The following is a 25,171-nucleotide window of genomic DNA, read 5'->3' on the forward strand; positions in this document are numbered from 1 at the left end:
CTGCTCAAATGGTACCTCCTTTTTGAGGTTCTTTCTGAACTTCCAGTTGGAACTGAACCTTTCTTCCTTTGAATACTCATAGGAAAGAGGTTGTCTATTTCTGATCACTTGCATTTATTTTATTTCTTATACTAGACTCTCAGATCCTTGAGCACAAGTACTATGTCTGGTTCATTTTTGTGTCTCTCTCAGTATATAACATGAAGAGATATTCAACAGATAGTTGTAGAATTCAAGATTGAACCCTGAGGGACAATGATCCATATGAGAAGCTTCCTGCTGTTGCTTAATTCTGAGTTGCTTTCCCATGCCCTCTTTCACTTGCAATCCGTTTGTAACCAGCTCCCTGTATTAAATTCCTTCTATTTAACTACGTGGCATGGGCTCTGTTCCTCTGATTGTATCCTAACAGACATAATTAATCTAAGCAGTGTGTATAAAACATGAAAATAAATACCACTCAATCATCCATCTAAGTACAAGAAGGAGAACACTGAGACTAAAAACTTCCTGAAGCAGTTAGTTACATAGGAATTTTCCATACAGTCTTTATTTTTCTTGTTAAAATGTGCCAAACATTTCTGTTTTTATGGTTTTTGCATTTTCTGTTTCTTTAGTCTTCTACCTCATAACTCAGGTCTCAATTCAAAATGCTTTTGCTTCAGAGAAGCCTTCCCTGAGCACTCTAGCTAATAGAATCTGTTCATTCATTCACATTCATATCACTCATTATATGTTGTGTTCACCATAGCATGCATAAGTACCTGAAATTATCTTTGTTATTGAAGTTTTAACTTTCTGTCTCTCTACACTAAAATGTACATTCCCTGAAGGTGTATGATCTCAATCTCTACATTCCTACCACCCAAAACACTGTCTTGCAATAAAAGTCTCTCTCTCGTTCATTCTCATTCTCTCTCTCTCTCTCATTCTGATAGATAATAGATAGATAGATAGATAGATAGACAGATAATATTTATCTATAACTGATGAACTGATTCTTTCTTGGGTAATAAAAAAGTCAAGATTTCCCTTGTCAAGGAGCTTAAAACATAATTGTAAGAGAAGATCAATTACTATATAGTATAGCGATAATTAAAAATAGTGCATAAACTGTGTGGAACTTTCTACTGAATTATTCTGAGGGCCAAGATTGGTTGATAATTGTGAACCTGAGTAATATGAATATTACTTTACAGTTTTTCAGAGTTTTACAGCCTATCATATATTTTATTTCATTTGAGCCTCACTGGAGTGGTGTGATGTACAGAGAATTATCCAATTATTTTCACAGAGAGATTAAAAGACATCAAAAGCCCAAATCCAGTGGTAAGATAAGGCTGCTGAAAGAAGATAGAGCTTGTAGAAAATACTACCCTCTTTTGTTTATTTTTGAGAATTATAGAACTATTCTTAATGTGGAAAAGTAGGCCAAATGAGGAACTAAAATTAAAAAATCTGCCACTGTTATGACATGCATGCTATTTGTTGGTATTTAGCTTGCTGAAATCATCATGGATCTATTTCCTACAATAAGAAAATTTGTGGGTTTATATGTGTAGCAGTGGAGGGTATATACCTGTGCTTTCAGTACATTCTAGTAAATCAATGGAGTTAGAGTGAGATGTCATACAAATATATTTAGCCACTGATCTAAAATAAATCACATGATGGAAACATTTGTTTTCAAACAACATACTTGCCAAACTGACATCATATGGAAGAAACCCATACTAGCCCATTTATATGTACAGATAATCAATAGAAAGTTGTTGAGGAACAGCTTCCATATGCAAAGTTCTGCGCATGAGGCCTGGCCCTGAACTGACCTATTAGATGGCATCTGTTCAGTATTAAAAGAACCTAGAGATGAAAACAGTCTCAAATGTTTCACATGTGAAAGATAATTGGTAAATTGGTAAATTCACAGTCTTTCAGTGATTCTTTTCCTTTTTTGGGACATCCTTCTGTGCTCCGACTTTTGCCCAATACTCTAGAGCTATTTCCGACAGTGATGAAAGGACTGGAGATGAGGTTACTTAGATACAGCAAATCTCATGTAGCCAAGGGGAAGCCAAAGGTCAAAGAGTGAATTAGATTGATGTCTTGTTCTTGTTTGAAAGCAAGATTTATTTGTTTTACTGATGCAGTAGGAAAATATGGACAGTCAAGGAAGAGAAGACACTATTTTACTTATAGAATGAAATTCACTAAGATATAATAGATATCAAGAAAAGCACAGTGACTATTATTATAGTAATAATCCATTTGGACTTGAGAGACTCTGAACCTAAACATTTACTATTCTACTGAAATGGACCAAGTAATAGTTTCTACTGAGGACAAACCCCAAACTCACCTTAGATAGAAATGACTCCTAAAGGGCAAGCGGAATCATGTCATAATGCTGATTTTGGGGCAGAGGCAAAAGTACACTGGAGCTAGGCCCTGAACTCTCTATATAAAAGCAACCTTTGTGTATAAAGTGAATAATACCAGTATCTTCTTAAATTTATTTTGAAACTCTTTTTTTTCTGCACTTAATTTTCTTCTAATAAAATAAAATAGTTTGATAGAAAGAAATAAGCATAATAAAATAATAATAACCAATATGACTAAAATATCAAAAGTAAAAGGGAAAATATTTTTCAATAACTATAATAGCCATATTTCTCCAAAAATCTTATCTGGCAAATAATGTTATGGAACACTAATTTTAATGCTTTGGCCTACAATACAAAATATTGATATAAAACATAAAAAGTCTATTTTCCATTTAGCATTTGTGTTTCTTGTTTCATCTTGAAATAAGAAAGGCGTGCTTTCTAATATGAGCAAATTAAAGTGACATTTTTACTTCTTCCATGTATCCTTTAAAATTTTCTTATTCACTTTCAATCTTGTAAAATGCATGCATTATAGAAAATTTTCTTGAAAAATTATAAAACTTCTTCATTTGAGGACACAGTGACCTAGAATTACTTTAAAAGTAGTCTTCACCATAATGGAATGCTGCAGGAGGTCTAAAAGTTTCACTTTTAGAAAATAACAAATTGCACAGCATTTAATAGGCTTTGACTAAATAGGCCACAGCTTGGAAAGAAAATAATTTTCAACACTGATCCTCTTGCCAATGTTTTGAATTCTTCTACTTGCCCCTGTCGGAGGTCACTTAAGCTTTAGCTGGAGCTGTGTCCTGAGGACCCTGAATGGGTTCCGAATCAGGATTTATCTTGCTTGTGGTGGCAGCATAGAGAGATGAGAAAAAATTGTCATGAATCATACAAGAGAGTAAATCAAAGAAAGGGTAAAGTGAATGTAACCAATTCCAACTGTGCTATATCAGAAAAGTAGTAATCAAACAAAGCCAAATGAGATGGAGAGAGAGAGGAGATGGTAAGAGAAGAGGTATGAATCAAGTAGAGGGAGAGTAGCATGGCGTACTGGCTGAGTAAAGGTCAGCAATTTTTTACTATAATTCTTATGACTCTTCCCATTAATGTGATAGGCCAGCTAAATAAGACAAAGTGGAATGGACAAGGACATTGCTACAGATTGATTCTTCTCTGAGCGTTTCCTGAAACCTAGAGGAATCTGTAAGATATAGACTCAGTTTTGTCCTAGAAACTCATTCTCTATGTTCTATTCTTGTAAACTCTACCACTTTCAGAAATGCCTGGGCCCAGGGGCCATAAACTTAACAAAAAATAAGCCTTAGACTTTTCCAGAGGAGGTCAAGGAAATGGAAATACTAATTATTTGTGTAGGAAATGTAAATATGACCTTAATCTAGACTAAAATAAAAATTTTTCCTATGAATTTTAAGAATTAAGATAGACTTTCTGTGATAGTATCAGGAGAATGGCTGTTAAATTCATGACACTAGAAGCAGGGAAGATCATGGGAAAGACAGAAACCATGAACTTTGATTCATTTTGATGAACCATCACTTGCCTAATGACAGTAACGATATTTATACGTAAAATAAAATCAATAAGCTTGTAAACAAATACTGAAGAATAAAGTAATATTTTAAAACACAATGAATATCAGATTACCATATATCAGATTAACTTTGTGTTAAAATTTATTATTGTGATTTATATACATGTCTATTCCTAGGAAAGACAGTAGGAAGCCTATTAAGTTTTTTTTAATTTTAATTTGTATGCAGCCAAGGGTTACCGTATTAAGGTCATTGTATTCATATTAATTTTAGTAGTTTTTTTTATTTAACAGAATCTTTTGGATATTCAGATATGCCACTATATCATTGCCAAAATTTTCCTCTTTTTTCTTAATGTTTAAAAGAATTATTTTCATTTTTTTATCTTACATATGAACTTCCAAAACATTCCTAATAATTGTTTTAGTGGGCATCTCTGTGTTGATTCTTACGTTCTTATGTTCTTAAATGGCTTTTGGTTTCATCATTAAAAATGATGTCTACTGTTGGTTTGACAGTTAACCTTCGTAATATTTAAGCAGTTACTTTATTTATGAGCATTCTTTTTATCTAAATGTTGACTATTTTTGTGGTCTTAGTCTTTCAGAGATGAAAAAATCTACAAAATATTTGGAAACAATTTAGAGAAAAGCCGTAAAGAAATAAAATTTTAGAAGGAAACATAGATCACTACATATGAAATATAAGATCTATGAGTTATCTATAAACAATGAATAAGATAGATATCCAATAGCTATTAAAAAGAGAGTTTTAGCTACATAAGAATCGAAACATTTGTATGAAAAAGATATTAATACAATTAGTGAATAAATTACATATTACAGGAAATATTATCATTTATCAGAATAAAGCCTAATACCTTAATAATACTAATATAAAGTTAATAATAATAACAATACGCCCTCATATAGGTAAGAAAAAGCAAATGACTAATTGTAAAAATGGACAAAATTATAAATAGACAAATCACAGATTAGTAAATCTTACGATCTATAAGCATTTGAAAAAATGCTCAGATTCATTAAAGTTTGGGATGTAAGGGATGCAAGTGTTAAAAAAATGTATTAGATCTGTACCTGAGAACCTGGAGGGATTTCCAACAGGTATTTTTTAAAAAGAAAAGGGAAGTTCTTAAAAATGTATATAGAATGATTATATTCTTAAGAAACACATACACACACATAAAATGCATTTTATTATATGAGTATTAAGAATTGAATGTTAGAATATATATCAGTCAGTGTCAGGAAAAAGAATAAAGGAGGAGGACAGAAAGCAAAAAGGGAAAATATACACAAAAAAGATTTCCATGAATAAAACAGCAGGTATAAGTATGTAGGAAATTATCCGATTTTATTTACTTATTCTTTTATTTTTTGTGAGACAGATTGGCCCTGGGCTAACGTCCGTGCCCATTTTCCTCTACTTTATATGTGAGACGCCTGCCACAACATGGCTTAATAAGTGATGCATGGGTCCAAACCTGGGATCTGAACTGGCAAACCCCGGGCTGTCGAAGCACAGTGGATTAACTTAATTGTTACACCACTGTGCCGGCCCCAGAAATTATTTGATTTTATATGCATAAATATAGCATGGAAAAGACAGCTACTGCTGTGTGTAGGATATCAAGAAGTTTTTATTTCCTTCCTTGTAACTGTTCTTTCCTTTGTCATAATTATAAAATGTATAATTAATAAGAATGAAGAAGGAGTAACATGGTGTTGAGATCGTTTCCACCCAGAAGAAGGATACGAGTATTTAAGTTTTCTTCTTATTTAAGTTAAAGTCATTCAACAAACAAATCAAAGTCATTTACTTACTCTCCTCTTCATGAGTCTTAAGAACCCATATGCCAAGAACAATAACATCTCTTCCCTTCTCATTACCCGGGTCTTGATTTAACATCTTTGGGTAGAACAGAAATTGGTGAAAAGGTCATTCTTCTTTATAGGCAAGAGAGGAAGATAGGTACTTTGCATGGTTTGGGACTCAGAAACAGACTGAAATTTTTTTACATTCTTTATTGTTCTGTTTAGCACAGCATTCAACCTGTCAAAATGTTGGATACTGGCCTGAAAACTGTTCCTACATTCATCCTGTCAGCATGTTGGATGTTGAGAACAATCTCCACTCAACTGAGCCATGAGCCAGAAAGACCACTGATATATGTCCTTCAATGCTGCCAATGCAGAGAAAATCAAAGAAGGTGGATGTGGTATGGAAAATTAGTGTCAATTATATCTTTTCTTCTTTGTTATCTATAAATCGATTAAATACCCTGTATTAGTTAATATTCACTGCTATAAAAGATGAATATCCACATTTCTGTGGTCCAAAACAGATGTTTATTTCTCTTTCAGAGAAAGTTCAAGGTATCACTTAGTGACCCAGGCTGGGGCTCTCCCATTTTCTATTCCTGACTTCCCAGATTGCTCTGGGAAGAAAGCGAAAGATTTCCTAGGAGGTTGTACACAAGAGAGAGACTTTGTCCCCAGTAACTCAGTTCCTTATTTACTCATTGAATAAATATTTGTTGGAATCTAGCATACTAATCACTGAGCTGGATGCTAGGATACAAGAAAAATCTTTTATCACATGCTCCAGTTTTTTCATCACTCATATTTTATTTAGTGAAACAGTTAAGAACATCACTGGTTTTGTCTTGTGGTCAAGAAAATCTCATGGACTAAACTATTCCTTGATTACTAGGATTTTCCAAAATCTATGAGGGGAAGGATGTCTACAACTTATTTTTTTAAGACCATTGCCTTATCTGCTGTGGATATCTGACACTTTCATCTCCTATCTGCCTTGAATTCAGGCTAGTACCTGAGACTCCCCCCACTTTCAAAGATCCTTAGAATATATCCTGCACTAAAACTGGGTATCTCTCAGTAATTGTTCTTATACTAGCCAACATAGCCGCATTCTCTCAATATCATAATCATGGAAAAGTAAGCAACTGGAAACTTAATTTGGAGTACACAGAAGAAGCATATTCAGTTAGTTCAAGTTGTTGTTGGCAGCATATGTTTAGCTTCCAGTGAGGGTGAACAAATGAAGATAAATGAAAAACTGAAGGAAAGCAAGCCCATATGTGTTGTTAAGAAACAATATTATTAAAGAGCGTGTGTTTTCTACAGAACAAAAGCAACTGACCTTTTCCTCAAATTGGTAGTTAGTGAGGTGTACCAAAACAATCTTGTAAAGAAAAATGAATAGAGTTAAATGAATCAAAGTGAAGAGGGAATAACACGCTTTATTCTAGCAAGGATCTTGTAGGCATTGAAATATATAGAAAAAATGATGAAAAGAATTGCATAGGTATCTGATCATAGTGTTTATTAAATTGTTTTTCTAAATCTGACAAGCTTTACAGAAATGTCTCCAACAGAATAACTATGTTGGAAGCCAAATGAAATGCACTATAAAATGTGACACTTCACTTGGAAGTCAGGAATAATCTCATGTACAATTCAGGTAAAAGTGAGGAATTCAACTGAAAGTTCTATTTGTTACAATTTGATGATTGTGATTAAAGAACCATAAGAATTTCCTCTTCGGCATTTCATTTTTCCTGTACAAAAGCAGTCTACTGCAATCTCTTTAGTTTTCTTTCCTCTTAATTATGGTATTATCTATAAATGTTGGATTTCTCTTTTTTTAGGGATAAAAAACCTACAATCAACAATTTCTGAAGAATGCCTTGATCTTATCAACAAGGGCCCTTAAATGTATTAAAAATTCAAAATGTTTTATAGAAATTTTTAAATGATACATATAATAAATTTGTCAATAATCATTAGTATGATCATGCCTGTAATTTTAAAATATGTCACCTGAAGTGAAATTATTGCACATTTTGTCTCAGATATGTTCATTCTCTCTTTGAATTATTTTAACGCAGTGTACTGAGAGGTAGTTAAATAAACTGGCTTATTGAACTGTCATTTACCTTTGGCCTTATATTCGTTCCTAGATTGTTATTCCATTGAGGGGGGGGCTTTATCGTATCACTGTATTCACCACAGCAATCAGCACATGCTCAGAGCGTAGTAGGTGTTTGGCTATTGTCTATTGAACAAATGAACATACCAGAAATGTTGCCAGTCATCATCCTTGATGTCTTAAACGCTCCTTGAATAGTGTCAACTATTTTCTAAGTAACACTAGGAATTCTTTGGAAGAGGGTGGGGATCAGCGTGTGTGGGGGATGAAGCTGTAAAAGCACTGTTTCTTCTCCCAAAACTTCAAAGTATCTTTATTATTGTTTGTCTGTCTTTAAAGGAGCCCTAGCTATAGTATAATAAGAATTGTATCGATTTGGTTTTCCACGATTCTAACTTATTTGGTGCATAATAATAATATATTACTCTCTATCACTTTGTAAAAAAACACAGACATGAAAAATTTGACTTTGCTCCCTCCTTTCCTCCTAATAATCATTGACTCTATAAAGAATTTCCTGGTGACTGCTTAATGTCAGGACCTGTTTTAGGTAGTTGGGCTATAATAGTAAACAAAATAGGCCCTGAACCAATGAAAAGTCCATTTTAATGAATTTTATGGGTGAAGTCAGAAAATAACAAACACAAAAAAGCCATATATGTCAGATGTTAATGACTGCTGTAGGAAAAAAAAATAAAAGAGGGCAAGAGGTGAAAGCCATTCTAGAAAGTGAAGGATTATTTTATATAGTTTGGTCATTAAAAGCTTTTTTTGTAAAGTTTACATTTGAGAAAGTTCTGAAGAAAGAGAGAGAGCCAGCCACGGGGATACCCTGAGAAAGAGAATACCAAATATAGGGAACATCAATCAAAGGTCCTGAGGGGAACATAAGGTGCAGTAAGGTGTGTGGCTTAAGTGGAATGAGCAGTGACAGGAGAAATACAGCAGAGGAGGTCAGAGTGGTATCCAGGGGCAAGCTCGTGAAGGGCCTGAGTTTAAGAACAAATGGCAAGCCTCCTTGTTCAGAAGAAGCTGAGATATCCTAGTAAAGTTGAATTGTGTTCTCTCTAACAATGGTCTATGATTATAAACTCCAACTGGTGGAATCTCCAATGACTCTTGTTTTCACGAACATTGGTTAATACTTAAAACTTGCATATATATCATCAAGTATTAGTTAGCCAATGTTTTGACAAAAACCACAACATCAACCGTTACCATAGTGCAATCTTATATATTGGTGCTTCCATGCATCATCTCATTTAATTCTCATATAAAATCTGTGAGTTAGATCAATGGTAGTATACTTTTTACACTATAGATGAAAAACCAGAGAATTTAGAATGGTTAAACATACTTGCCTAAGATTACAGCTCAAAAGTGGCAGAACAAGGACAGAAATTAGGTCCGTCCGATTGAAAATGCCTAGGGTTGGGGGGAGAGAGGGAAAGAAAGATGGAAGAAGGGAGGGATGGAGGAAGGAGAGAGTAGATCATATCATTATATCATTTACTGATGACATCTTGTATGTTAGGTACCATGACAAGATTTTATGCATGTTATCTCACTCACCCAGGCCTGAATGTGTGAGGACTGAGAGTTTTTAGTCTAGAGATTTGATCAGAAGCTATCTACTAAATTTCTAACTAGCTCTCAACTACCTAAGATTAACAGCATTTGACAGTGATTTTTTAACTACTCTCTGAGAAACATTAAGATTTCTTTGTCAGTGGACATGATGGTTGGGAAAGGGGGCACTATCAATGGCCTAGGAATGAATGCTCCTGTTTTATCCAGATTCAGCTTTACATCCAGGGGGTCCTTATAAGATCTAATTAAGCAATGTTTTAAAACATCTGGCCTAATAGAGCCTTCAAGATCTTGCAGAGTATCACAAGTATGTCCTGCAACGGCAGAGAGTTCTCTCTTTTGAATACATAGATAGAATTCTCAGTGCAAAACTCCCACTTCAAAGACTTGCATTTTGTCAGCTCTGGCTGCCATAACAAAACAACATAGATTGGGTGGTGCCTTCTCACTGTGTCCTCACAGGGCAGAGAGAAAAACTCTGGTCTTTCTTCTTTTTCTTAGAAAGACTCATATCATATCATGGGGGCTCCACCCTCATTAACTCATCTAAACCTAATTATCTCCTGATAAAATTACCTCTTGATAAAATATTATCACATTAGGCATTAGGGCTTCAGTGTATGAATTTGTGAGGGGACCATAGCACGTTTACTGCTTCAATTAACACTTAAGCTGAGTGCATACCCTTTATAATGATTATTTACAACTTCTGTCTACATTTCTTCTTTTTCTAACATTTCCTTTGGATAAGTAGATTTCCTTGCCTAGCATTTTCTTTCATCATCTAGAATCTTTCCAATGCACCTGTGAGTAGTCAAGTTGATTATAAATTCTTTTCCAGTGATCCCTAAAAGTTAACAGACGATCATAAAAGGAACACTATTTAGAGGTTAGTTACTGAAAAAGGAGTGAACTTACAATTTGATATAATTTCCTCTCCTTGTTTTTATATATATATTTTATTTAATTTCAGCGACATTGTTTTATAACACTATACAAATTACAAGCGTACATCCTTAAATTTTGATTTCTGCGTACGTTACATCATGTTCACCACCCAAAGACTAATTACCGTCCATCACCACACACATGTGTCTAATCACCCTTTTTGCCCCCCTCCCTCCCCACTTCCCATCTGATAACCACCAATCCAATCTCTGTCTCTATGTGATTGTTTGTTGTTGTTTTATCTTCCACTTATGAGTGAAATCATATGGCATTTGTCTTTCTACCTGTGACTTATCTTGCTTAGCATAATATCCTCAAGGCCCATTCATGTTGTCACAAATGGCAAGATTTCATCATTTCTTATGGCCGAGTAGTATTACATTGTGTATATATACCACATCTTCTCTATCCATTTGTCCATTGATGGGCATGTGGGTTGCTTTCAAGTTTTGGCTATTGTGAATAGGCCATAAACATAGGGGTTCATGTATCTTTATGCATTCATGTTTTCATGTTCTTTGGATAAATACCCAGCAGTGGAATAGCCGGATCATTTGGTAGGTCTATTCTTAATTTTCTGAGGATATTCCCTACTGCTTTCCATAGTGGCTGCACCAGTTTGCATTCCCACCAGCAGTGTATGAGTGTTCCCTTTTGTCCACATCCTCTTAACACTTGTTGTTTCCTGTCTTGTTAATTATAGCCATTCTGATGGGCATAAGGTGATATCTCATTGTAGTTTTGATTTGCATTTCCCTGATAGTTAATGGTGTTGAACATTTTTCATGTGGCTGTTGGCCATCCATATATCTTCTTTGGGGAAATGTCTGTTCAGATCTTCTGCCCATTTTTAATTGGGTTGTTAGCTTTTTTGTTGTTGAGATGTATGATTTTTTTATATGTCTTGGATATTAACCCCTTATCAGATATATGGTTTGCAAATATATTCTCCTAATTTGTTAGATTGTCTTTTCATTTTATTGGTGGTTTCTTTTTCTGTACAAAAGCTTTTTAGTTTGATGTAATCCCATTTGTTTATTTTTTCTATTGTTTCCCTTGGCCAGTCAGACACGGCACTTGAAAATATGCTGCTAAGACACATGTCCAAGAGTGTACTGCCTATGTTTTCTTCTAGAAGTTTCATGTTTTCAGATCGTACATTCAAGTCTTTAATCCATTTTGAGTTAATTTTTGCATATGGTGTAAGATAATGGTCTACTTTCATTCTTTTGCATTCTGTCCAGTTTTCCCAACACCATTTATTGAAGAGACTTTCCTTTCTCCATTGTGTGTTCTTGGCTACCTTGTCAAAAATTATGTCCATAGATGTGTGGGTTTATTTCTGGGCTCTCAATTCTGTTCCATTGATCTGTGTGTCTGTTTTTGTGTCAGTACCATGCTGTTTTTGTTACTACACTTTGTAGTATATTTTGAAGTCAGGGAGTGTGATACCTCCCTGATTTGATCATTTTTTCCCAGTATTCCTTTGGCTATTCAGGGTATTTGTTGTTCCATATAAATTTTATGATTCTTTGTTCTATTTCTATGAAAAATTTTATTGGATCTTTGATAGGGATTGCATAGATTGCTTTAGGAAGTATGAATATTTTCACTATGTGAATTCTTCCAATCCAAGAGGACGGGATATCTTTCCATTTCTTTAAATCTCATTCAATTTCGTTGAACAATATTTTATAGTTTTCAGTGTACAGATCTTTCACCTCTTTGGTTAGATTTATTCCTAGGTATTTTATTCTTTTTGTTGAAATTTTAAATAGGATTGTATTCTTAACTTCTCTTTCTGCTACTTTGTTGTTAGTGTATAGAAATGCAACTCATTTTTGCATGTTGATTTTGTATCCTGCAACTTGTAAATATTCATTTACTATTTCTAAAAGATTTTGGTGGATTCTTTAGAGTTTTGTCTATATAAAATCATGTCATCTGCAAATAGTGACAGTTTCACTACTTCCTTTCCAATTTGGATCCCTTTTATTTGTTTTTCCTGCCTGATTGCTCTCTCTGACTTCCAATACTATGTTAAGCAAGAGTGATGAAAGTGGTCATCCTCGTCTGATTCCTGTTCTTACAGGGATAGCTTTCAGTTTTTCCCCATTGAGAATGATATTAGCTATGGGTTTGTCATATATGGCCTTTGTTATGTTGAGGTACTTTCCTTCTATACCCATTTTATTCATTTTTATCATAAATGGATGCCATATCTTGTCAAATGCTTTCTCTGCATCTATTAAGATGAACATGTGGTTTTTATTCTTCATTTTGTTAATGTGGTGTATCACATTGATTGATTTGCTAATGTTGAACTATTCCTGCATACCTGGAGTAAATCCCACTTGATCATGGTGTATGATCTTTTTAATGTATTGTTGTATTTGATTTGCAAATATTTTCTTGAGTATTTTTGCATTGATGTTCATCAGTGATAATGGCCTGTAAATTTCTTTTTCTGAGTTGTCCTTGTCTGGGTAATGTTGGCTTCATAGAATGAGTAGGAAGCTTCCCCTCATCTTCAATTTTCTGGAACAGTTGAGAAGGATAGGTACTAAGTCTTTGAATATTTGGTACAATTCACCAGGGAAGCTGCCTGGTCCCGGACTTTTATTTTTTGGGAGGTTTTTGATTACTGTTTCAATCTCCTTAGAGGAGGTTTGTGTACTCAAATTCTCTATTTCTTCTGGATTCAGTTATGGAAGGACGTATGATTCTAAGAATTTATCCATTTCTTCTAGATTATCCAATTTGATGTTGTATAGCTTTTCATAGTATTCTTTCACAATCTTTTGCATTTCTGAGGTGTTCATTGTAATTTCTCCTCTTTCATTTCTGATTTTATTTATTTGTGTCTTCTCTTTTCTTTATGAGTCTAGCTAAAGGTTTGTCAATTCTGCTCATCTTTTCAAAGAACCAGCCCTTGTTTTCGTTGCTTTTCTGCTGTTTTTTTAGTCTCTATTTCACTTATTTTGGCTCTGATATTTATTATTTCCTTCCTTCTATTGTTTTTGGACTTTGTTTGTTCTTCTTTTTCCAGTTCATTTAGGTGCACTGTTACATTGTTTATTTGAGATTTTTCTTGTTTGTTGAGATGAGCTTGTACTGCTATAAACTTCCCTCTTAAAACTGCTTATGCTGTATCCCATAAATTTTGGCATGTTGTGTTTTCATTTTCATTTGTCTCTAGATAATTTTTTATTTTGCCTTTGATTGCTTCAATGACCCAATCGTTGTTCAGTAGCATTTGTTTAATCTTCACATATTTGTGGCTTTTCTGATTTTCTGTTTGTAGTTGCTCTCTAATTTCATACTGTTGTGATCAGAAAAGATGCTTGCTATTATTTCAATCTTCTTAAATTTATTGAGACTTGTTTTGTGGCCTAATATGTAATCAATCCTGGAGAATGTTCCATATGCATTTGAAAAGAGTGTGTACTCTGTGGTTTTTATATGGAATGTTCTGCTTATATCTACTAAGTCCATCTGGTCTAATGTGTTGTTTAAAGCTAATGTTTCCTTATTGCTCTTCTGTTTGGATGATCTATCCATTGGTGTAAGTGGAGTTAAAGTCCCCTACTATTATTTCTCCTTTTATGTCTGTTAATAATTGTTTTAGATCTTTAGGTGCTCCTATGTAGGGTGCATAGACATTTACCAGTGTTATATCCTCCTGTTGGATTGTTCCCTTTACCATTATGTAGTGTTCTTCTTTGTCTCTTGTTAGAGTTTTTGTTTTAAAGTCTATTTTGCCTTATATAAGTATTGCCATCCCTGCTTTCTTTTTATTGTCATTTGCAGGGAGTATCTTTATTCATTCCTTCACTTACGGTTTGTGAGTATCTTTAGGTCTGAAGTGTGTCTCTTGTATGCAGCATATATTTGGGTCATTTTTTTTTTTATCCAATCAGCCTCCCTATGACTTTTGATTGGAGGATTTAGTCCATTAACATTTAAAGTAGCTATTGATAAGTATGTACTTATTGCCATTTTGTTACTTTTTTTGGGGTGTTTTAGTAGTTCTTCTCTGTTCCTTTCTTCTTCTCTTGCTCTCTTCCCTGTGGTTTGATGGCCTTCTTTAGTATTATGTTTAGGCTGTTTTCTCTTAAGTTTTTGAGTTTTTCTTAGAGGTTTCTGGTTTGTGATTACCATGAGGTTCATATATAATAATGTAGGTATATGGCAATCTGTTAAGTTGATGGTCTCTTTAGTTTGACCTCTTTCTACAAGCTCTGCTCTTTTACTGTCCTTCCATATTTTATGTTTTTGATACCATATCTAACCTCTGTGTGTGTGTGTGTGTGTGTGTGTGTGTGTGTATCTGTTACTTTCTTATCATGGAAATAGGTAATTTTAGTACTTTTGTCTTTTTACTTTCATATTATCTTCATAGGTGGTTTATCTGCTACCTTTCTTGTAGTTTTACCTTTACCAGTGACTTTATTGCTTTCTGTTGGTTAATTTTCTTATTCCTACTTACGGTCTTCTCTTTCCCACTTAAATATGTCCCTTTAGCATTTCTTGTAAGACTGATTTCTTGATGATAAACTCCTCTAGTTTTTGCTTGTCTGGGAAACTCTTTATCTCTCCTTCCATTCTGAATGATAACCTTGCTGGGTAGAGTATTCTTGGCTGTAGGTTTTTTCCTTTCAGCACTTTAAATATATCATGACACTCCCTTCTCCCTTCTTGCCTATAAGGTGTTTGCTGAGATGTCAACTGGTAGCCTTATGAATTTTCCTTTGCATGTAATTTCCTCATTTCTCTTGTGGCTTTTAGGATTCTCTCTTTATCATTAATTCTTGGCATTTCAATTATAATGTGTCTTGGTGTGGGTCTCTTTGTGTTTATCTTGTTTGGTGCTCTCTGTGCTTCTTGTACTTGGATGTCTGTTTCTTTCCTTAGGTTAGGAAAGTTTTCAGCTATTATTTCTTCAAGTAGATTCTCTGCCCCTTTGTCTCTCTCTTCTGGGACACATATAATATGAATGTTAGTGTGCTTCATATTGCCCCAGAGGTCCCTTAGACTGTTCTTGTTCTTTTTAATTATCTTGTATCTATTCAGCTTGAGTGTTTTCCTCTAGTCTTCTGTCCAGCTTTCTGATCCATTATTCTGTATCATCTTCTCTGGTATTGAGTCCCTCTAGTGAATTTTTCATTTCCAGTATTGTATTCTTCATTTCTGATTGGTTCTTTTTCTGATTGGTTATTTTCTAATTATTTGTTGACGTTCTCACTGGTTTTATCCATTCTTCTCCCAAGATCAGTGAGCATCCTTATGATTTTTTGTTTGAAGTCTTTATCAGGTAGATTGTTTATTTCTGTTTCACTTAGTTCTTTTTCTAGCGTTTTGTTCTGTTCCCTTACTTGGAACATAATCCTTTGTCTCCTCATTTTTCCTCTTTCTCTGTGCTTATGTCTATGTACTGGTAGGTCAGCTACATCTCCTGATGTTGGAGAGGTAGCCTTATGTAAGAGATGCCTTATGAGGAACAGCAGTGTGCTTCCCTCTTGTCACCAGTTCCAAATGTTTCTAAAGTGTCCCCTGTGTGGGCTACACGTGCCCTTCTGTTGTGGCAGTTTTGTTGTTGCTGTAGGTGCCCAGGGAGGCAAGGCTCTCCATTTGGCCAGCTGGTTGTAATGTTCAGCTGCATGTGGCTGCTATGGACCCCTCAGTCACTTTATTTGGCATGGGGAGCCCCAGTATAGTTGGCTGCAGGGTCTAATAGCAAATTCCTGTTGCAGTTTTTCTGTTAAGTGAGTAGGCCTGCAGGGTGGCTGACTTCTAGGCTCTGGGGATTACAATTGCTGTGGGCCTCTGGCCTGCAAGGCTCTTTCAGCTCTCTCAGGATTTCAGCCAAGTGGGGTGGGCCCCCAGGTATAGGAGCGCTCAATTGTTTCAGGCTTTGGAAGGTGGGACCTATCCTCTCTGTGGCTGTTTGAGAAGCACATGTCTTCTGCAGCTGACAAGCCCCACCATCCACAGTCTTATTTAGCAGTTCCTTGTCTTTATTTACTTAACCAATAGAGGAAGTAAATACAAACGAATAAAATGTAATGACTTTCCTACTCCTATTTACTCTTACATCATATAATAGTTCAACTATACATAGTTTTTATATTTCTAGAACTGACCTACAAGGGAAAACTGAAAAAAAAAACTTTAAGAAACTATATGTTACATCTTTGTCCTAGAATATCCTGGGGGCATAGGCCAATACAAATAAAATCCTTGCTCTCGTAATTGCTTGCCATATAATCTTATTATCGTCCTTAGAGCCAGGTTGTCTCATTCTTATTCTCATGTAAGAAAGGAAACCTGCTACCAGACCTCCTACCCACTAGCAAAGAAATGTGAATCATCATTTAAAATCAGCCCTGCTGGTCTTTGTAGCATTTAAAGCCCCCAGGGATATTAAGGATATAATTTTAATTTTGTTTATAGCTATCCCCTGATATATTTTCTATCTATAGCTCACTCAGATTCAATTAGGTAGCCTATTATTTGATTAATTATATAGCTATCAAATCATTCAGGGCTCTTGCTGTTTCAACAACAGTGGAAAATATTCTTTAATGACTGTATATATGCAGCTATTTGTATTCTAAATTAATATTCTGGCAATTGATATTGAAATTTAAATTATTTCTACCAGAAGCAGTAAGTTTATTACAGAGACACATTCCTAAAGTAAAATCAATGGATAAGTTTTTATTGTAAAAATATTTTTAAATGTAATTCTTTAATTCTTAAAATGTCACTTATGAATGAAACTAAGGAGAACAATTTTGTTGAATATTTTAAGACATGTCCCCATTTCCATGCACTGTCTTTCTAGCAAATTATCCTGAAAATAATTTTGAGTATGCACTATGAACCTATTATGATGCCAAGTTTTTTTTTATTTACAACTGATGAACATGAAAGAGAAGGAATATTTTGAGGAAGATGGGACAGTTTTCAATAACTTAATGATCATTCAAAGGATGTTATTGAGTAAACACAACATAGACCCCTATAGACAATAGAATCTAAAATTAAAATAATTTGATAATACAGTAAAGGAATACAGTTAAAAAATAAGATAGATTGTCTAAAGTGGGACATATACATAATGATGGTATTTCTTACTATCAGGTAATTCTAAACCTACGTGATCCAAATGTAAGACAGTTAAAAACCAATAAGAAGAGAGAGTCGGATACTGTTATGTTTGGAAACTTAAATAGATACTTGTATGTAATTGTATTTCTAAGAAAAATTACAATGGAAATTATGCTATAGTTAAAACTGAATGACAGTGAAAATGCCAAATACAAAAAGGAAAACCCTACTTAATACAGCAAAAGCTGAAAGCATATAGGAAATATAAACACACAAAGTAAGTGGAAATAGTAATGCAGGAGCAGAAATAAGTGAAAGAGAAAAAAATGAAATATTACAGTAAAAAAAAGGTGATTCTCTAAAGGCACAAGTTAAATAAACAAGTTTCTAGCCAAACTGATTATTAAGAAAAGAAAAAAGGAGAGAGGTTGGCAATGGTGTATACAAACTGATAAATGAAAAGAGAGTCATAACTATTGGGATAGCAGAGATTTTAAAAAAAAAACCCAACATGAGACTACTTTATCGTCAAGCTACTTTTGAAAATATAGATAAAAGTTACTTTTACAAAAACAATTGAACAAAAATGACTCAGGAAGAGTTTGAAAAGAAAAAATTAACATACACATATCGTCAACACAATGAATGAATGAATGGCCAACATCTACCCTTCAAAAGTATGGGCCCAGATAGTTTGACAGTTGAACATAAACCACACTTTAAGTAATAACTCTGATTTTTAATTGCTTGTCAATTTTAGAACAAACCAGCTATACTCTTGACTCAGAGCTTCACACTGGTTATTCCCTCTGGAACATCCTTTGCCTTCCTTCTCTAATATTTATTTCAATGTCACATTCTCAATGAAGCCTATGGTCACTACCCATATAGGACTCTATCATTTTCCCTGGTATTCCCAAACCCCTTAGACTGCCTAAAATTTCTATGACACTTTCCATCTTATGCTATAACATATAATATATGTATTTTTCATGTGTATTTTCTATCCACTCTGCAAGAATATGAGCTCCTTGACTGTTTTCTGTTGTCTTCACTGATGCATCTCCAGAGCCTAGAACAGAGTCTGGGAAATAATAACAACCAATATTACGTGTTGAATATTTTTTGGTGAGCATGCAGATCTTTGATTCTAAACCTGAAGTAGATAGTAAAAGAAAATTAAATTATAGGTCAATTTAACTCTAGTTCATAAGTATGAAATTTTCAATAAAATATTAGCAAATTCAGTTCAATAATGTGTGCTTGTGTGTATGTGTGTCTGTGCATGTATGTGTGTGTAAAAAGCCACCATAAGCACATAGTTTTTATGCCTGGAATTAAGGGTGTGTTAAATTATATAATGCATTAATGTATTCCATCATATTCAGAGAACAAGAGATCTAAGCCCTAAACATTCTCAATACATGCAGAAAAAGCATTTATTTAATATTCTTCATGATAAAAATTTTTAAATTGCAAATAAATGGAACTTTGATAATTGCCTTTAACTTGTTCATGAAAAATCTATAGTAATATAATACTTAATAATTAAATATTAGAAACTTTCTCTTTAAAATAAAGAACAAGGCAAAGATGTCTGCAACATGATGTCTTTTCAAATAATATAGTGTAAGAGATCCAAGTCACATAAAGAAACAAAAGACATACAGATCACAAAGAAAATATAAAATGCCATTATTTATAAGCAATAAAGTTGTTTACATAGAGATTACAAGAGAAACTACAACCTATTACAGTCAAAAAGAGACATCAGCAACTTTAGTGAAAACAACATGTAAAAATTGTCAATGTTACTATGACTCTGTAATAACCAATTAGGAACAAAGCAGACATTAAAAATGAACATTAAGAAGCAATAAAAATACATTTTTTTCTTAATTTAAATTGCATGTGGTGACATCAGTAATAGGGTGGAGCAGGAGATACCGGCCTTCATCTCCCCCACAAAAAACAATTACGCAGCTATCCATGAATGAACAGCCCTGGCAGGACTCTGGAGTCCAACTAAGAGCCTACAGTAACATAATGGAGCAAAAAACAGAGAATAACCCCATGGAAAGCATGGCTGTGGAAACTGGCACAGCTGAGACATCAGAGATGGCAAGGAACAAAGAAGAAGGGTGGGGGCTATCAGGATCAGCCACTTGGTGGGTGCCATCTCGGTCCCCAGTGGCCTGCTCTGTGGAGAACCCTGACAGCCTTTGCTGCTGAGGACGTCAACAGCCATGGACTCCTGGCAACTTTCACAGAGAAGGACCCCACAGTGTTCATCAGTGTGGACTCCAGTGGACTGTCCTTCAGATGATGCCAACAGCTTTTGCCACTTAGATAACAAACAGTCATCATTGCTGAAGACCCCCAGGGAGGGAGGCACTGCCACACCTCCCTTAGAAGGAGCTGCTATTGAGCTGCCCTGGGATTATGGCTGCCAGCTCCCACTGCCTTGTTCATGCCCCAGAACCATGGCTATTCCCTATGTCTTAACTTCAGATCTGGACCCCAAGACCCTTCTGTGCACACTCGAGCTCCAGACTCCAGCTCTGCCACTGCTCTACATGTGTCTGTGCTCCAGACTCCAGCCCTGCAGCTGCTTCACATGTTTCCACGTTTAAAGCACCAGAGCCAAAGTCACTTCAGGCTAGCCAGTACCCCTGATCCCAGAGTTGCTCTCATTTCATGTCTGTCTACATTCCAGATCCTAGCTTTGTAGCCACTTGGCACACACCCACATCTCACAGTTTATTGCCACTGTGGGCTAGTCAGCATTCTGATCCTGGAGCCACTGACACTCTGTAAACACTCATGCAACAGTCTCTGGCTCTGCAGTAGCTCTGCACATTCCCATGCCTTAGACACTGTACTTACCACCACTATGGGCTATTCAATACCCTGGACCCCAGGATTCCTGTCATTCTGCAAGTGCCCCTGCTCTAGTCCCTGGATCTGTTGCTGTACCACAAGCACTATGCATCAGCCCCAGTTCCACTACCACTGTGATGGTGCCTGTTAGCTGGACCCAGCACTAAGATGGATCTCCTTGACTATGACATACTACATGGGAGAAAAAGAGATCAGATGGTCACTAGCAGCCTTTGTCATCAAAGACCCCAACAGCCCTCACTGCTGCTGCAGACACCCACAGTCTTGGTCGTTGAAGACTCCTGCAATCTTTGCTGATGCTGACCTCAACTGATAGAGCTGCGTGGAGACTATGCCATCGAGCCTCCCCTAGAGCTGGAACTGACACAACCCATCCACCAGTCCTCTAAGAACTGCTGCACCAAAACCAGTCTACAAAGTCCAGAAGAGGTGATAGCTGTGAACTGCACAGACATCAGTTCAACACTACAAGAAACAAAAAAAATCAACGAAACATGACACTACCAAAGGAATCCTGGAAAATTTTTCCAATAACAGATCCCAAAGAAGTGGAGATCTACTAACTGCCAGATAAAGAACTCAAAATAATTATTCTAATGAGCAGAGTGAGCTACAAGAGAACACAGACAACCCAAAGAAATAAGAAAAACAGTACACCAACAAAATGAGAAGTTTGACAGACAGAAATTACAAGAAAGAACCAAATAGAAATTCTGGAGGTGAAGAATACAATTAATGAGATGAAAAGTGCAATAGAGAGCACAAAAAGAGACTTGATCAATCAGAGGAGAATCCAAGAACTCAGAGATGAGTCATTTCAAGTTATCCAGTCAGAGAAGATCAAAGAAAAAGAGTGAAGAAAGCCTACATGAACTATAGGATACCATCAATCAAAACAATGTTTATATTATGTGAGTCCCAGAAGAAGACAGGGAGAAGGAGTAGAAAGCTTATTTAAAGAAATAATGTCTGAAAACACCCCAAACTTGGAGACAGACAGAGACATACACATACATGAAACACATAGATTTCCATACAGGTCCAACCGAAAGGAAACTTCACTGAGACACATTATAATAAAACTGTCAAAAATCAAAGACAAAGAGATAATTTTGAAAGCAACAAGAGGAAAAAAACTCATATCTCACAAGGCAACCCCCATAATGCTACCAGTGGATGTCTCAGCAGAAGATATATATCAGAGTGTGATGATATATTCAAAGTATTGAAAGAAAAAAATCCGCCAACCAAGAATACTTTACCTGGCAAAGTTGTCCTTCAGAAACGAAGGAGAGAGAAAGATTGTCCCAGACAAACGAAAGCTGAGAGAGTTCATCACCACTGTGCCTGCCTTACAAGAAATACTAAGAGAGTTCTTCATGTAAGGAAGCTAATGAGTAATATGAAAATATAAATCTCACTGGTAAAAGTTAATTTATAGTTGAACACAGAATATTCTCACACTATAACGATGGTGTATAAATAACACTAGTATTAAGATTAAAAGATAAAAGTATTAAAAATAATTATAGCTACAATAATTTAGGAGCACCTAAATATAATAAGCAAATACTAATAGATCTGAAGGTAGAGACAGACAACAATACATTAATAGTTGGAGACTTCAATACTCCATTTTCAACAATGGATAGATCATCCAGACAGAAAATCAATCAGGAAATAACTGATTTGTGCTACACTTTGGACCAAATGGACCTAACAGATACATACAAAACATTCCATCCAGTATTAACAGCATATATATTCTCCTCAAGCACTCATGGAACATTCTCTAGGATAAATCCTATGTTAGTTCAAAAAAACAAGTCTCAACAAATTTAAGAAGACTGAAATAATATCAAGTATCTTTTCTGATCACAATGGTATGAAACTCAAAATCAGTTACAGGAGGAAAATTGGAAAAATGCACAAATACGTGGAAATTAAATAACACTCTCCCGAATTATCAATGAAACAAAGAAGAAATCAAAAGGGATCTCAAAACACATTGAGACAAATAAAAATGGAAATACAACATATCAAGACTTATGGGATGCAGCAAAACCAGTGCTAAGAGAGAATTTTATAGTAATAAATGCCTAATTAAAGAAAAAAGCAAGATCTCAAAAAAACATAACTTTACACCTCAAGGAACTAAAAAAGAACAAATTAAGCTCAAAGGTAGCAGAAGGAGAGAAATAATAAACATCAGACTGAAATCTTTTTCAGCCTTAAAAAGAAGTAAATGCTGCCATTTACTGCCATCCATGATAACATGGATGAACTTTGAGGGCCTCATGCTAAGTAAAATAAGTCAGAGAGAAAGACAACTACTGTATAGTATCACTTAAATGTGGACTATAAAAACAAAACAAAACAAAACAAAAACCTCTCCTAGAAACAGAGAGTAGAATGGGGTTGTCAGGACCTTGGGGGTGGCGGATATGGGGAGATGTTGGTCTTAGGGTACAAACTTTCAGTTATAAGATGAATATGTTCTCAGGATCTAACATACAGCAAGGTGATTATAGTTAAAAATGCTACATTGTGTCATTGAAATTTGCTGAAAGAGTAGGTCTTAAGTGTTCTCCCCACCCTCCCAAAATAAATGTAACTATGTGAGGTAATGGATGTGTTAATTAAATTGATTATGGTAATCACTTCACAGTGTATATGTACATAAAATCATCACTTTAAATACATACAATTTTGTCAATTATACCTCAATGAAAAAAATTTAAAGATAAAAATAAAATGCACATACATAGTGCTTATCATGCCAGACTCTGGTTGAAGTGTTTTACTCATTTAAGATTAAATGTTAACTCCTTTATCCTTCCCAGTGACCCTAGGAGGCAAGTGACACAGTATTTCATTTCAATAAAACATGAAACTGAAGCACAGAGAGTAATTGAGTTGTATAAGCTAAAAAATTAGCAAGTGGCACAAAGGGAATTCTAACTCAAGAATCCAGATCCAGAGTATGTACTCCCATACATGACAACATGCTGTGTCTCTACATACTGTGAATAATTGTATAAATGTTATATAAAAGGTTAAGAGAAAAAATAAACAGTGAATGGTGGGAAATGTCAAGTTCATAAAGAATAATTTTTTTCCCAAATTACTGTTAAAATGTGGTGTCATTACAACCAAAATTTTCAAGAACTTTGCAAGCCGATTCTAAAAGTAACGTGGAAGAAACTCCAACACTATCTTGAGAAGAATAAAGAGCAAGATACCTCTCTTCTTAACACCAAGACTTGTTGTAACTACAATATTCTTACTGAAATGCTAGATTGGATCTAGCACTGAGGAACAAGCCAGCACAAATTAAAAGAAGCTCAGAAATAGACTCACATAAAGGTATTTGTTTTATGACAGACGTGGAATAAAAAATCAGAGGGTAAATGAGGAAATACACAATAGTTGGGACAATTGATTATTAATGTGGGAAACAAAGTTGGACCATTACCTCACACAGTACACAAAACTCAATTCCAGATGGACTTAAAACCATAATACCAAATGTAAAATCCTAAAATAGTTATAAGAAAATATAGAGAACTATCTTTATGGTATCTGAATAAAGAATGCTTTTTACACAAGACACAAAAAAGTAAAAAGATTAAAACCTTTGATGATGTTCAAAGTTAAAACTTTGCTATATGAAACAATGTCAAAAGTAAAGTGAAAAGGAAGCTGCAGAGAGGTAGTAGAAAATGCTCTCATATTGAACTAGCAAAGCTTTTGTGTTCAGAATACATAAAGGAAATACATAAAGGTGTTCAGCTATCAATTATAACAGCACTACAAATTGAGATGCTAATAAAAAAAATTTATTCCCATCATATTGGCAACGTTAAAAATTCTGAATACCAGACGGGAGTGAGAATGTGAATAAATGACTACGGCATACCTCGGACATAATTGTGAATTCGGTTCCAAACCACCAAAATAAAGTGAATATTGCAATAAAGTGAGTAACACTAACTTTTTGGCTTCCCGGTGCATATAAAAGTTAGGTTTACATTATACTTTAGTCTATTAAGTGTTCAATATGTCTAAAAAAACATTTTAGTATTATGTGTAAAAAAGCAGCGTACATACCTTAATTAAAAAATACTTTATTGCCAAAAAGTGCTAACTATAATCTGAACATTGAGTGAGTCACAATCTTTTTGCTGGCAGAGGGTCTTGTAAAAAACACAGGATCTGCGAAGCACGATAAAAGGAGGTACGCCTGTTGTATAGCAATTTGAACAGCAAACTAACAGCATGTAAGGTATTTAAAGAGGTACATATTCTATGACCAAGAAATTCGGCAACTAAGTGTCTATCCTAGGAAAACCCCGGCACATGCACACAATACAATCTGTATAAAAATGTATATTGCAGGGTTTTTTTAATTCAATGAAAGATTAGGAAACTTTAAATGCTCCAAAACCAAGAAATGGACAAACGGATTGTAAATACCTTCATACAGTGGAAATCAAAAAACTGATAAATCACAAAAACATAATGTTGAGTAAAGAAAGCAAATTGTAGTAGACATCTTCAGTATATTATTTATACAAATTAACAAAGTAAATATTTTTATGGATATGTGAATGGACAGTAAAAGTATACACATACAAAAGAAAAATGAATACCAATTTCAAGATAGTTGCTGTCTCTCAAATCTGAAAGTAGAAAGAATTG

General features: G+C 34.8%; 1 protein-coding gene across 5 annotated transcripts in view; it reads right to left on the bottom strand.

Annotated features, from left to right (window-relative positions):
- The window catches only part of PCDH15 (protocadherin related 15), a 1,592,394-nt gene that overhangs the window by 366,504 nt on the left and 1,200,719 nt on the right, over window positions 1-25,171 (bottom strand). The gene's annotated exons all lie outside the window — the stretch shown is intronic.

The sequence above is a fragment of the Equus asinus genome, chromosome 2 (genome assembly GCF_041296235.1).
Source record: "Equus asinus isolate D_3611 breed Donkey chromosome 2, EquAss-T2T_v2, whole genome shotgun sequence".
NCBI classification, from domain to species: domain Eukaryota; kingdom Metazoa; phylum Chordata; class Mammalia; order Perissodactyla; family Equidae; genus Equus; species Equus asinus.